Source organism: Pleurodeles waltl, chromosome 11, assembly GCF_031143425.1.
Source record: "Pleurodeles waltl isolate 20211129_DDA chromosome 11, aPleWal1.hap1.20221129, whole genome shotgun sequence".
Taxonomy (NCBI): domain Eukaryota; kingdom Metazoa; phylum Chordata; class Amphibia; order Caudata; family Salamandridae; genus Pleurodeles; species Pleurodeles waltl.
The window spans coordinates 904,560,757-904,576,868 of record NC_090450.1 but is presented as its reverse complement, the minus strand read 5'-3'; the positions used below and the strand labels follow the sequence as shown (position 1 = coordinate 904,576,868).

Here is a 16,112-nt window from a genome sequence, read left to right as displayed (position 1 = left end):
TAATGTCAGTTTTGAATTTATATTTGTGCATGAGTTTAAATGATAAGCCCATCTGGTTTTAGAATACCACATTAAGTTACAAAATTTGGTCTTACTAAAATAAAGAGAATGTTCCCCGTAGGACGTCCAGAACCACAAATTATTCCAGTATGCTGTGCGCAACTCTTGTATGTGCAAAATAACATAACATGTAACTGCACACTCTAGAAAGGAACAATGCCTTTAAGCAAACAAGATTTTCTAGACAAGAGCTTTCCTTAATATTTTACTACACTCACAACAAATTATAGATCAGGACTGGAGGCGAGGATCATGCACACAATATGCTTTATTCCGTTGCCCAGCAGCTTCAACAAGCTTAAATGTGGAACCATTAAAAAAAAAAAAGAGAAAAAAATACATTTCCCAAGAGCACCTGTCAGTCAGTACGAGTCCACCAACCACAGGCCTCCTTAACCCATATAAGATTCCTCTATCCCTGAGAGAGACCCTCTGTTCATGCTGCTCTGGCAGCAGTTAAGTTGGATTCTCTGTTTTTGGGTGTTAATTGGGTTCCAGCCATACCGACCCCTGTGCTTTTAGCAACACTTGTGCACCTTAAATAATACAGTGGCTTATAGAATCCTAACCTTTTCAGGTTAGTTTCTTTAGCTGTGATTGGCTCACCATGGGTCCTGTTTCACTCAGTGATGTGTGAGGTCATCTACCTTGACAATGTGGAGGGACCATGCTACCTCAGTTGACTTGTACTTTAGCGACCGTAAAAGTCTTTGTTTTAGCTGAAGCAACCTTTGTTTCCAGAGAGCTTAGAAAACAGCACGCTCTTTGTGGCAGGTCACCAGCAGGCCCAACAAATGTTTGGGTCTGAAAAAGTCACTTGTGCAGGCACCAAGAGAGAGGCTACCTTGCTATATTCTTTGAAGGGCACATTAAATTATCCCCCAGGTAGGGCCCACAATACTAGATCCATTCAATTATGTATGTCTATTTGTACAATTCTCCTTGATTCAAAGCACTGTTGTCTGATCATGGAGGGACAATAAATTACTGAAATGTAGTGGGATATTTGCAGTACAAAAGACCACAAGAGGGGACAGAGAGAGAAAGAACTAAGGAGATTAGAATTGTGACAGTGTACAGAAAACCAAAGAACCATACAGAGTAACTACAAATGAGGAATGTTATGGGAATTTATGATTACTGGAATTGTTACTGCCGCAAACTCTGCCTGAACTTGAGTATCATGTTGAGGATGAACATTATTTGTTTTAATTTATATCTTTTGCAGGTGGGTTTTGTTTGAACAAAAACTAATAAAATTATTGAAGTATATGTTTTAAAGGTAAAAAGTGAGAAGTTGGACCCATAACGACTGGTTTGAAATAGTGATGCGGTGTATGATTTAACTGATGAAGTTCATGTCGGAGGAGGCCGAATGAAAATAGAAATTATGTAAAGAAAACCACTTAAGCCTTATGAAGATGAAATATGACTCATGGTCACTAGCAAACTGGGGCGCAAGATACCACATAGTAAATAGGCGTGTTAACACTGCGGACTACTGATTGTAGCTGGCAGTTGAAAAAAGCATTAAAAGGAACTATAGGTCAGGACTTGTGTCTAACACTGGAAAGATCCGACAAACACAATATGATGAATTTAGCATAAAGAAACACTATACAAAAGAATTATAAAATCCAACATGACATAAAATATTAAGATTAATACTACTCAATACTGATGGAAAATACTAGAAAAGGTGTGGGGACCATATAGAATAGATATACATATGGCCGTCATGCCCTATCCCACAGTTTCTTTAGAAAAACATTTTGGGACATGTTTAAGCTCTGGGTTACTTGTTACCTATAACACCATTAGTGACACTACTTATTTGAAAAAGCGAAGTTAAGAAGTTATATCCAAAAACAATAGACCTTTACTTGCCTACAGGCTCTTAGAAGCTACTCAGCAAATTGAATGCCGCTCAAAAAAGAAAAAAAAAAAAACAGGGAACCATCTTTGATTGGTGACTAGGTAAAGAGATTATGTGGAATACCATCCTTGAAATTGTTTTCACATTTAACTGTTGATGGACGTGAAAGTTTTAGTTTAAGATGGACACCACTTTTGACCATTTGAGAGGAGTGTAATGAACAATTTACTTACCTTCTGTGACACTGTTTCTGGTGGATGCTTTAAATGCAAAATCCTCACCTTAGGATATTCCAAGAAGTCAGACTGAATCTGAAGATTTGAAGATTTGAAGCAATGCACCCACATTTCAGTTGGTGGCTTTTTGCAGCTCTGCACTGGATCCATACACCCCAGGAAATCAAAGAGAGGAACTGTACATAAGCACAACTTCTGCGCGCTGACATCAGTTTCTAGGCTTTTTTGTTTTACTACACCCTCAGTCGCCATATGTGAACAACCGTTGGTTACAGTGTTCTACGTGCTACCTTGGGACCTTTTAGAATGTTAAAAAGAGGACAACTCCACAGAACGAGGAAGTGGGAGAAGTGAGGAATATGAAGTTAGACAGAGTATGCACCACAAGCAGTGTTACCAAACGTGAGAAACCGGTTCTTCTGATGGATACTTCTAATCACTGATTCCTCACCTTAAAACAGATACCAAAACCATAGCTCCCAAGGTGGAGGGTCTATTGAGGAGTCTCAGACCAAAACGTCTTGCAGAACCGAGAAGGCAAAGTGTACTTCCAGCCAGGCCTGGATGTCAAGGAAGTAGTGCTGCTTAAACATATGTACAAGTATGTTGCAGCCTGGCAGATGCTAATCAAAGGTAACCATTGAGCCAACATAGTGCTAGCAGCCTTGACCCTGGTAGAATGTGCTCTCAGATCTTCCAGAGGCTGCATCTTGGCCAGTGCATGGCACAGGACAAACCACCTCGACAAGGTAGTCTTCTGCACAGCCTTCCCTTTCTTTGCTGCAAAAAAGCACACAAAAATCTGATTGTCCAATCAATGATCCTTGGTGTGATATATGTAAAAGCTTAAAGACCTTTTTGGGATCCAAACAAATGTGCATAACCTCCTCTTTCAAGAGTGAGAGGGAATAGCAAAGAATGCTGGTAGAGTGATGGTCTGTCCAACATGGAAGAGAGTCAATATTTTTAGAAAAGAAGGCCATCCACGTCCTAAGCATATATTTGTCAAGGTAAAAGGCGGTTTAGGGTGGCTGCACGAAGCAGCCTGTATTTCACTTTAGCAACGAGCAGACTTAATCGCAGTTAGGTAGACCATCTTCAAGATCAGGAGAAGCACCGAGCCATGCATTGGCTCAAAGGGTGTATACAAGAGGAATGTCAGGACCAGAATAAGGTTCCACTGTCATATCACAAACGGCTCAGAAGCAAACTTGTGTCAAAAAAGTAATAAGTCACATCACACCAAGTGATCTGAAGAAGGACATCTGGCCCGGAAAGTCAGAAAGGTTGAAAGGGGTGACAAATAACCTTTTACTGTGCACATTGCATGACCTTGCTGGGCTAAAGACAAAACAAATAAAGGCACATCTGAGAGCTTTCGCTGTAAAGGGTCTGTATTTCAGACACTGCACCACATCACAATTTTCTAAGGAACCAGGATTTTGTGGCAGGGCTACTGGCAGTAAAGGGGACACCCACCAATTCATGCAGAAAATCAAATGAAGTTATTTGTTGCCAGTCAAACTGCATGCATGCAGGTGTAGATTGAACAGATTCAGGTGCAGAACCATTCCATGTTGTCGAGACAGGAGGACCTTCCACATTGGCAGCCTGATCAGAGCACAGATACTTAAGCTCAGGAATTCTGGGTACCACACTCCCCTGCTCCAACCCTGAGGCAACAGGATGGCTTGGTTAAGTCATTTATAAACTTCTTCAGAACTATCAGGATGAGAAGTGGTGGTGAGAAGACATACATGAGTCCCTTATTCTGGTCCAACTGGATTAATTCTCTAATGAGTGCTCTTCTGGAAACTCCACCAAACAAAACCTTTGACATTGCACATTTTTGACTCTTCAAAAGATCTCATCAGGGCTCACTGCACCAATGGAAAACACTTAGCACCATCTCTGGGTCTAAGCCTGACTTGTGACCCAATCACTGCCAAGTGGATGACAGCCAAAATGATGCCCTGGAACTCCACCCACCTTAAACGCCTCCAGACACAGGATCCAAGATGCCACTTCAGTCTACTTCCGGAATAACAAATAGCAGTGATTTTGTCTGTTAGAAACTGCATCAGCTCCCCTTGGCAGATGGCAAGAAGACCGAGGGCAGGCAAATTGCCCACAGCTCCAGAAGACTGATGTGGAGCAAAGGCTGCACTGTAGAAGAGAGTCCTCTGATCCCAGGCCATACCCAGCAGTGATGCATCACTGTCAAGTCTGAGTGGCAAAGGGGAAAGGTGTCTGCTGCAGGAAAAACTGTGTTCCGTCAGCTATGACTGCAAATCCTGAGATTGCCTCCTCCCAGATCCAGATGGTGTTGGAAAGGCTGAATAAGGTGCTGAACTCACTGGGACTTCCAGCTCAATTACAGGGCTCACATGTGTCACTTGTATGGCTGGCAAGAGGATTCACAATGCTAAAAGGCATAGAAGCCTCACAACCACCCTCACCTGTATCCAGGAGAGAGCAAGAAACATCTAGATAATTTCCTGAATGTGGTGGACTGGGTATGTAAACTCCTCCACTTCACCATATAGAGGTTTGCCCCAACGAATGGTAGCCGCTAAGAGTGAGTCAAGTGGTACTTCGGCTTGTTTGTGGTAAACCCCAAAGTTGTCAAAAGGTCCGCCGTCACTCAGAGGCGGTCCACGACTTATCTTGGTGAGCCTTCCTTCAGCACCTAATCATCAAGGTAGGGAGGGAAGTACAGCAACTCCCAAGCTGAAAGAGTGGAGCGACCACCGCCATAACCTTTAGGAACACCCGAGGGACGCTAGTGATGCTGAAAGGAGAGAACAGTAAAATGAAAATGCTCCAGCCTTACTATGTACAGCAGGTAAAACATGTGAGATGGCAGGATAAGTACATGAAAATAACCATCCTACAAGTCCAAGGACACCACACACTCACCTGGGCAGATAGAATTGAGATCAACATGGGAGTCCTGAATTTGTTATACAGCAGTTGCTCTCTAGGCTCTCCACACTGTCAGAGCAGAGTCCATTGGTAAATTAGCATGACCAACAAGTAGATCTCTAGATTGGGACCATTTCAAAGAATCGAGAGGTGAGAAGGTCTGTGAAGAATCTGCGGTTAGACAAAGTATGCGCTAGAAAAGGCATTACCAAAAGTAAATAATATATTGTTCTAAGGGATACTTCTAAATGCAGAATTGTCACCTCATAAGCAGACACCACTGTAGTATCACCCAAGGTGGTGGGTGCGTCAACAGCCTCAGAACAAAGTGTTCTGCAGGACCGAGCAGAGACAATGCCCCTTCCGAGGAGCTTATCAAGGCACAAGTACTTTTTTTTGGAAGGGGGGGGGATAACTTTTTATTGACATTTACAAACCAACTAAAGAGTGCGAGAACCACCCCTGCCGCTAGGAACATAGTCCAACATCTTGTGCAGTTACAGCCAGGAAATATGACATAAGTACATATCACTAACACTCCACTTCAGGAATCCCCGAATCACTGCATAGCCCGCGCCTCTGCAGACTGGCAGAAACGATGGGGAATTATAGATTCATGGCGCCACCTCTACCCACACACAAGACTATTCTTTTTTTTTTCCCTTATTTGCATGAACTGCATACCAGGACACTTTTCCTTGCACCCCAGAGGTCCATAGACAGGTACAAGATGTGGAATATCTCAAGAGGACACTCTGACCATAACCCTGTCCTTCTACAGTTACACTGGGAACGGAGCATACATTTATATCATAAATCACAAATCTTATCCCTTATGCATGCTCCCCTCATCTCGCCCATGAGCGTGCGTATCTTGAATAGCCAGCCATGGCTTGTAAATGCAGGGATCTAACTGTACGGCCCTTAATCTGTCCCAGTCTTTCCAGATTTTATAAGGTTTCCGAGGGCATCTAGGCATAAGTGCTTTTTGAACGTATGTATCGAAGCCCATGCAGCCGCCTAACAGAGAACCAGGATAGGCACTCCGTGTGCTAGTGCAGAGGAAGGAGCTTTGGGCAGGGTGGAATGATCCTTCAAATCACATAGGGGCTGCTTTTTCACCAGTGCACAACAGATTTTTATGCAGGGAACAAACCATAAGATGGTCCCTTTCTGCATTTCTTTTGCCCTTATTTGCTCCTGAAAACCTTCCAAAGAGCAGATCATCCACTCTAGGGTTCTTAATACAATCAATATAGAAACAATGCTCTTTTGGGATCATAACAATGGAATCCCTCTTCCTCCTTAGAGGGATTGGGTGGAGCAAAGAATGCTGGAAGGCTGATAGCCAGATCAACATGAAAATTAGTGACTACCTTAGGTAGGAAAGAAGCCGAGGTTCTTTAAATCAACTTATCAGAAAAGATGGTAGGGTAAGGTGGATTGTTCCGAAGTTCTGTACCCGATGTTATAACAATGAGAAAGACGGTCTTTAAGGTCAGAAGTTTAAAGGACAACTCAAAAAGTGTACACATCAAAAAAGTGAGGACTAAGTTCAAGTCCCACAGTGACCTTACAAAAGGTTTTGGATATGTATGTTATAAACCTTTCAAAAACCTCATCACAACTGGTTATTTGAATAACTGGAAGAATGGTTACATACTCAAGGGACTCTCCTCCTTCTACGCCCTGGAAAGGACACAAAGAGCACAAGAGAAACCTCCACAGCCGGGGCCCCTCCAGGACCTCTTGTGGCTCGATTGCTATATTATAAGGACCGTGATCATATCCTTGCAGGGGCAAGAAAGAAAGGAGACCTTGGACCCGGCACAACCCACACACAATCGACACCAAAGAATCTGAAATGCATCCTCCTCAACATCCGCTCCCTCCATAAACACGGTACAGAAATCTAGGACCTCCTTGACAGCACCACCCTGGACGTCACTTTCCTCACCAAGACCTGGACCAACACTACCTCAGGCCCGGACATCACGTTTCCCCAAGGAAACAAGATTACCCAGAAAGACTGCCCGGGGTATGAGGCGGGGGGGGGGGGGGGGGGGGGGGGAAGAGTATGGGGAGGGGGGGAGATGGGAATCGCCAACGTCCACAAGTCTAACATCCGTCTGATCACACACTCCGAAGACTCCACAAGCCTGATGGAACACCTTCATTTAAAACTACGGACCAGCCCGACATCCACCCTCAGGGGAACCCTCATCTACCGCACACCCGGTCACGCGCAACCTTCGCTGAACATTCCTGGCGAACACTCTCTGAACACTTGCTCCATACCTGCTTCACACTAAGTTGATGGGAGGGGAGTTCAACTGCGTCACAGATCCCAGTAATGACAGGTCCCACCCTCCACTTCAGGAATCCCCGAATCACTGCATAGCCCGCGCCTCTGCAGACTGGCAGAAACGATGGGGTATTATAGATTCATGGCGCCACCTCTACCCACACACACAAGACTATTTTTTTTTTTTTTTCCTCCTTATTTGCATGAAATGCATACCAGGACACTTTTCCTTGCACCCCAGAGGTCCATAGATAGGTACAAGATGTGGAATATCTAAAGAGGACACTGACCATAACCCTGTACTTCTACAGTTACACTGGGAACGGACCAGACCCCCGCATACCGACTTGGCAACTGAAACCAGAGACCCTTGAAGAGCCAACTTTGTGAGACAATAGGGAACCACATCAGGCAATGTTTTGTGGAGAACACTGACACAGCTCCAACCTTTATAGAATATGGGATGCCTTTCAAACGGTGACCCGCGCTAGATGCATAGCCGAAGCCAAAGGAGTTCAGGGTACGCTGCTCCACGAGATCACAGGTGCGGAGCATGAGCAAACGGACATTGAAAAACAGAGGCCAGGGCATCCTGTGCTGCAGAGAGTCATTCTCGAATCAAAGGAAAGGACTGGGGATAACATCGAGACTCCGCTGCTTCGATTATAAAAACTATATGGTGAGAGCGCATCCTGGAAGGGATAAATTGGGGACCCTCCTAGCATGGTTGGCAAATCCATCCACGAGAGGATCGCCGATAAAGGAGGTTAAAACCAGTGACAGACAGTGGCTATATCACCAAGAGATCAACCAGCACTTCAACCGCTTCTATATTAGCATCTACTCCAGCAACACACAATGTACCAAGGCTTATATACAGGCCTTTCTAGAACCATTACCAACACCAAACCTTGCTGAGGAGGAAATAGAGGCGCTGAGGCGGGACATTGAGCTGCCCGAAATCAGAGAGGCCATAAAGGGTTTGGCTAGGGGAAAAAAAAACAGCAAGGACGATCTACCCGTTGAATTTTATGCTACATACCTGGATGAGTTAGCTTCTAAACTCGTAGAACTATATAAGGCGGCCAGGGATTCTTACCTGAAAGAACTCGGGAAGCATTGATAGCCCCACTGCTGAAGCCTGGCAAACTGGCGCATGACAGTAAAGCATGCCAATCTCTATCTAAGCTTAACACATACTAGATCCTAGCCACCAGGCTCCTGCCTATTATGACCCGCATGGTCCACACTGACCAGGCAGGATCCATACTGAAACGGAACATGGACAAAAACATTAGGCGTCTCCTTACTTTACTCTAAGCTGACATCCAAGACAAAGAACGATTCTCTGTTTTAGTGGTAGATATCGAGAAGGCCTTTGACAGCCTTGAATCAAAATACCTCTATGACAGAACACTTGGGGTTAGGCAACTGCTTTCTAACATGGACAAAACTACTCTACACAGATCCTAGGGCCAGAGTACAAACCAGAGCACCATCTCTCAAATGTACGTAGCGAAAAGGGGGACAAGACAAAGGTGTACCTTATCACTCTTGCTGTTCGCACTAGCCATGGAGCCCCTAGCCTGTCAAGTACGAATGGGTTACAGGTACCAAGGGTTAACATGTAGACAACATCCATCGTATAGCACTATATGCAGACAATCCGCCGATGTTTCTCCGAGACACTTCATCTGGCCTGATGGGAGCTAGGAAACTCCTGGAGTGGTTTGGCTGCATATAGGGGTCTGCAGGTCAGCTGGCAGAAATTGCAATTATCCCCTATTAATAGCAACTTGTGAGCCACCGGAGGATCTAGATATGACCACTTGGGAGCCCTGATGTCTACCTGTCTACCCTAATTAGGAGTAAAAATGTATCACTCCTTGGCTGACTTTCAAAAAGGGAATTTAGGCACAGCAGTCAGAGCACTGAAAGCCCATCTGGATTTTTGGAAGACACTCCCATTTTCGGTGGCAGGGAGAGTAGTGATACTTAAGATGGTAGCCGTCCCAAGAATATAATATTATTTCACAGGCCCTCCGATCTGGATTCCCGCCACAACCTACCGGGAATTGGACTCCATAATACCAGCATTCCTGTGGGTCTCGGCGGCACACAGTAGCACTTACAACAATGAAAAGACCAAGTAAGGAAGGCGGGCTGGCAGGTCCCTTTTTTGAATCATATTATTTGGCTGCACAATTGAAGTGGTTTACACAATAGATAGAAGGCTGGACAGCACAAAATGGTGACATAAGCACATTTGTATCTGACTTTTCCCACCTAGCTGGGATATTATTGAAAACTACCTATCCTGCACCCACCGACACCTCAGAGCTCTGGGTGATATGTAAATGCTGGAATAGATGCCTTCAAAACAACTCATACAAGAGTACTGTACTCCCCTGACATTCGGATGACTATGCTTCTATCTTTAGCATTATGCGGGAACCTGGGGAGCTGGGGGGCATAATGGACTGGGTTACAGCAGGAGCGAAAAAGTTTGGAGACTTATACAGAGACAGGGGCTACTCCCATTTGATGAGTTCCAACAGGAGTTCGGACTACTGTGGGTCATTTTCTCCTGCACTGAGCTGTCACACAGGCCAAATGCCCCAGGTGAGGGGAGGAAACTGCTCAATTCCTGCATATGTTTTGGACCTGCCCAACTCTTGCAGTCTACACCACAGGACATCCCCTGTACTCCCAGACCTTGCCTCCTGCACTGGTTCCCCCACACTCCGAAAATTAGGGCTACAATGTGATTTCAGGATCTAGCATACAAAAGAGAGAGAATGAGAAACTGGAAAATACTTGTGGGGGTGGGGAGGGTGGGGGTGGGAGGGGTGGGGCTTGTAATGCAGGACAGAATCCACTGCTGGAAAAGAGAATTCGAAAGGTGGGTGGGATATAAGGGAGCGGTGCTGCTACGGGAGGCTAAACGAGGTAGAGGCTCTACTGACCTAGCTGGGAGCTGCTGATGGATTGCTTAAAAGACGCTGGCCAACCCTCACACCAGTGACCACACCCAAGGCTTTGCCAAATTCTTCCCAACTCTGAACCCTACTGCTCACATAAGTATACAATATACCACAGACATGGATATGGAGGCCGTCACCCCAACATAAACTTGCATCTACACAATAAGATTTGTGAAAAAGGGGACACACCACAGCGATATGTTAGGCTCACACCTGTACTTAAGGCGGGTCACATGGGGGGGTGATGGGATTAGCGGAACAGCATGTTGTACCAGGGCTGGCTATATGACAGGATTATAGCATATTGTAGAACTGTTGCAGAGCTAAATTAATGAAAACCAATAGAATTTGTTTCAAAAAATAAAAATACAAATAAAAAATAGAATGAAATCCCGCTGGGTCCTTTGTCCATTTTAGTTGTCAGGACAAACGAAGAAGGGAGCAGCAGCAATTCTGTTCTCCAAGCCTTAAGACCTTTCAAGGAGAAGTGGTGGGTAAACTGGAAGAGATTATGGGCTAGATGCTTGCAAATCGGATACAAGTTCACTGACCATCTCCATGACACTCACCTCTCTATATGCGACCAGTTGAACAATTCATTAGAGAGGCCTGACACAAAAACTGCAATCACTAGGAACGGCCAGTTTATCAGTACGGTAGTGGCATACAAATAGCCTCGTATTGGTATCCAACTCATGCCCGCTTCCAGAAATGGTGTCCGGAGCAAACAGGGGAGTGCTGGAGGGGCTGTGGTTGGATGGGCACTTTATTTGCCCTGACGCTGGCGTTGTCCAATGCTGGTCCATTCTGGGGTGAGAATTCCTGACAATATTGATAGGGCCTTTAACACACAACTTTGGAGATTCCCTGCATACACCATACGCTTGTCAAGTTATACTTTCATTATGGCGCTCCGACAGACTACCCAATTACACAGCTTGGTTTCACAAATACTGGTGCATTTTGGGAATGGCAAAACTGTCCCTCACAGTACAGTCTAAGCAAGACAACTACCAAGAACTGTGGGTGCCCTTTATTAACAATCTCTCTACTGAATTCATTAAGTTGACTTGCCTGCCCTACCTTAAGCTGCTACACTTGATCCCACCATTGCTACCATCCTCTGGCACCAAGAAATAGGATGTGAAGCCCAGGACAGGCTCTACCAACAGCCCCAGGTAGATTGCTAGGTGGCAAGAGACTAGCTGTGCATTACCTCTTTGTAGGAGTGACAGGGGGTGGAGGGAAGACACGCAGGCAGGGGGGGTAAAATCAGGTTTTGTTCTTCGCTTAGGTTTACATGGTGCTGCCGGCCTGTGGGTTGTAGACAGACAGCTGTGTTTTGAAACTGCCTTAGGGTATATTAAACCCTAATAAACAGAACTAATCCTTAAAACATATGTCACACAGGGATGTAACACAGGTAGGAGGTCATAAGGTGAAGTGGAGCACCATGCTGGCTGTGCATCTTCAAATGTCTGCTATGGGTGCCCTTCCATGCTGTTTTCTCATTTTTGGGGAGAAGGGAGGGAAAGTCCCCTCTGCCTTCTCCTCTTTTGTTACTCTGCAGGGAGAAACAAAGACTGGAATTAATACATGCCTGTAAGTGAACATGGATGGCTAGTAAAGTTCAAGGCATAGGCTGCAGAATCCTGAATTTGCAGATTCTTTTGAACAGTATTTCTTTGATTCTGGTTAACCTCTGAAATTTACCACGTGAGTTAAGTTGCAAATATCTGTAGTGGGCAAGGAGGGAATTTGTGAATGTCTGGGGTTCTGTGTACGGGCCAGGGAGGACATTTAAGGGGTGGGATTATTTTAGAGTGCTGACTGCAACTGGCAAAATCAGGTTTAGTTTTTCCAGCCCTGATAACTGTGGGACTAAAAATCCCAGAAATGCCTATGACAACAAAATATCCCTCTACGCTCACCGAGGGATACCACTATAAGCACTCCAGCAGTTACACGCAAGCCTTGGTGTCCACCTGTCATGAGAAAAGACATCACAAATCATTTCTGGAAAGTCACAAAGGCGTGAATCCTAGGCTTACACCTACACCCTGTGTAGGGTTCTGATTTGCCAAAGTTTCACAAAAATGTCTGTGCCTACATATAAAAATCCAAGTTTGATCATGTATGATCCACCCGTCTAAATGTACATCATAAATAGGAGAGTGCAAAGGTTTTGTCTCACAATCTTTCTCCAATTCTTGCTACCTGTAATTCGCAGAGGCGCCTGTATGAGATTTTCACGTTACAGTCAGGACATAAGTGTTCCTTTCATGTTTTTTGGAGAAACACAAAACATTGTGAACATCCCTCCAGTTTAAAAGTCTCAAGGAAAACGGATTTACAGCCAACTCACAAGAAAAAGAAGCATCCTTTTTTAGTATGCATGAGGAAATATTGACAATGTGCTGGTAAAACTGGACCAGGCGAAAAGTAAGAAAAAGGGAAGTACGAGGTCAAATCCTGATTTGAGAACTTTGCTCAGGTAAAAACACTTTGCACACCCATGATCATGCATACACTCCAGAGGAATGTGTGTGGCAACACTGAGTAATTGGTTGATTCAAGAGGTTTTGAAAACAATGATTACCCAAAGGGTGTCCTTTTCAACTTAAAAAAAAAAAAAAAAAACACAAGGAAAAGGTATTTCCAAATGTAGGTGGAAAGGGGGGTCATTCTATGGCCCAGCAGATACCACTACAGATCTTTTACAGTCTCCTCCAAAATCTGGATTCAATCAGACAGAATTCCCCAATGACATGCCCACTGATATTTTAGTCTCCACAACAGATACAGTGTGTGTCATTTGGCAAACATCACAAGCAGAACGCAACAGGCCGACAATTCCAGCAACCTCAAATAAATCTGTTCTGAGATGCAGGATAGAGGCTAAGACATTGGGATCACAGCCAGAATGTCTCCTTAACTTGACTCTCCATCCCAGGAGAAGGGCATGAACCCATACAGTATCCAGAATGGCCCCAATGAAAGGGAGCCTCAATGGAGGAGTCACGTGTGACTTTGGCTTGTTGATAGTAAGCCCCACGTTAGGAGGTTTACCATTGTCTGGAGATGGTTGAAAACTGCCTGGGGTAAGCCCGCCTTCAACAGCCAGTCATCAAGTTAGGAGAAGACAGGTACCCCCTATCTCCACAGTTGTGCTGCGATCACAACCATCATGTTTTAAGAGCCACATCCAAATCCTCTGCTGCAAAAGGGCGAAGAGCCTTTTGTACTGAAGGAGTCTGGTGTTGATGGATCTGCAAATCTCTACTATAGCCACGTAGAGGGTGACATTGTTGGTGAAACTGCCTTGTGTGAGCAGAAAGGCCCAAGAAAAGTGCTGTGTCTCTGCTCTCCTTAAAATGCTCAAAGACCAAATCTACTTTGTCACCAAAAAGGCAAGATCCGTCAAAGGGCATGTCTATTAAAGATGCTAGGACATTCCTATAGAGGTTTGCTAACTTCATCCAGGTGTGGCACCGGAGGGACGACACACCCACAGCGATCACAGACAAGCACTTTTGCCACCGCATGGGGCTCGGACACCTGGCGTGCCCTCAAACACACGGAGAGGGATTACACCTTCTCTCATTTTCATCGATCCTACTCAAGGATAGATTATATATTTCTGAGCAGGCCGCTGCAACAGACTCTGCGATCTGTGGCCATCCACCTGATTATTATGTCAGATCATGCCCCTGTGGAGGTTACTCTGGAGTGGTCCCTTGCACGCTCCACCGCCAGGTGCTGGTACTTCCCGAATGTCCTGATTCGTGACACTGCGTCTCGCAACGATCTGTGGAAAGCTATCAGAGTACTTACAGCATAATAGGGTGGGGGAAACCACCCCCCGTTGTGTGGGATGCCTTTAAGGCGGTTATCAGGGGCACCTGCATCTCCCTGGTGTCAGCGCTTATTAGGTTAAAGTCTGAAGAACAGCGTCTCTTGGAAAATGAACTTAAAGTAGCTGAACGGGCCCATAAGCTCTTCCTGACCTGGCAGGCCCAAAGGAGGGTAGTTACCATTAAGGGTAAACTACAATCTATTTAAACGAATAGGGCGGAAATAGCACTGTTGAGGCTTCAGAAAACTTATTATGAAAAGGGCAATAAGATAAGCACCCCACTGGCGAGACAACTGCGAATTAAACAAGCTAAGGACTATATAGGGCAAATTACCGATGAGCGCGGGGAACATTTCACTGAGGAGGGGAAGGCACTGGCATTCAGAAGGTTTTACCACCGTCTCTATCAATCAGATCACCATCCTGCCCAATCTCAGGAAAGATATTTAAAAAGTTCCCAACTTCCACAGGTCTCCAGGGAGACAAACGAAATGCTGGAGGCACTGTTTACAGTGGAGGAGGTTCAGGCTGCTATTGATGCACTCCCCCTGCACAAAGCTCCCGGCCCTGACGGGTTTACTGCCCAATTTTACAAGTCCTTTAGTGTGGAGCTGTCAGAACATCTTGTTGCACTGTTAAAGTTATGTGGGGAGAGAGGGGGTGGTGTGCCCCTTTATGGGAGAAGCTCTGGTCACACTTATGCCCAAGGCGGCGAAGGACCCTCAGCTCTGTGGCTCTCATAGGCCTGTTGCACTACTTAACCTCTATGCCAAATTATACTCTAAAATTCTGGCGAGGAGACTGGAGGATATTATGCCGGAGTTGATTCACCCGAGCAATTATTCATGTCCCAGGTCATGTATTCTGGTGAACGGTGTGTCCTCTGATTTTTTTGATTTGTCACGGGGTACAAGGCAGGGATGTCCTCTTTCCCCGCTGCTCTTTGTGCTCAGTGTCAAACCTCTGGCAGAGCGCATACAAGCATGCCCCGACTTTCCAGGCATTAAGTTCGGTGCCGACTACCATAAAATCTCACTGTTTGCCGACGATATTACACTGTTTGTCACTGACCCCCGCCCGTCTCTTTTGGCAATTCAAGAAGAGTTGACGCTCTTCAAGCAGGTGGCAGGGTTTAAAGTAAACACAGGAAAATCATATATCCTTAATCTGACAGTGCCCGCCGCTGCAATGGCCCAGATAGCTTCCGTGTCCCCATGTACTTGGGCTAAAAAAGAAATCACATATTTGGGCGTTAAGCTGGTCCCTAGGGTGTCTGATCTGTTCCGAGCCAACTACCCACCCCTGCTCAAATCATTGCAAGAGGACTTTAAGAGGTGGTCATTGCTCTGGCTTTCTTGGCTGGGGTGTATTAATAGCATCAAGATGACAGTGCTTCCTCACTTCCTTTATCTCTTTCAGACCCTACCCGTTGACATCCCGTCAGTTTATTGCGGAGGCCTGGACGATGCTCACGAGGTTTATTTGGCAGGGGTTGAGAGCTAGATTATCTCACAAAGTGCTTATGTGCCCCAGAGAAAAGGACGGACTGGCACTCCCCGACCTCCTCCGGTATTATAGATCGGCTCAACTGCATGTTCTGGCTGAGTGGTTCCTCCGAGAGTCAGATAAGTTGTGGCTTCACATGGATAGGGCGGTGACAGGACTCTGTGGCATAGCCTGTGGAGGCCCAGAGGGTCACGTCCACATAACCTTTACCTTAGTACCCCCACTGCCACTACCCTTAAGGCGTGGGATAAGGTGACGAGGGCATATGAGATTACTTGCTTCCCTTCCCCACATACCCCCATTCAATTTAACAAGGCTTCTCCTCCGGGGGAATCTGCGGGGCCCTTCAATAGATGGAGGGAAG

General features: G+C 45.5%; 1 protein-coding gene across 11 annotated transcripts in view; it reads right to left on the bottom strand.

Moving 5' to 3' along the window:
• ATXN2 (ataxin 2) overlaps window positions 1–16,112 on the bottom strand; it is a 1,121,476-nt gene that overhangs the window by 998,614 nt on the left and 106,750 nt on the right. The window lies entirely within an intron of this gene.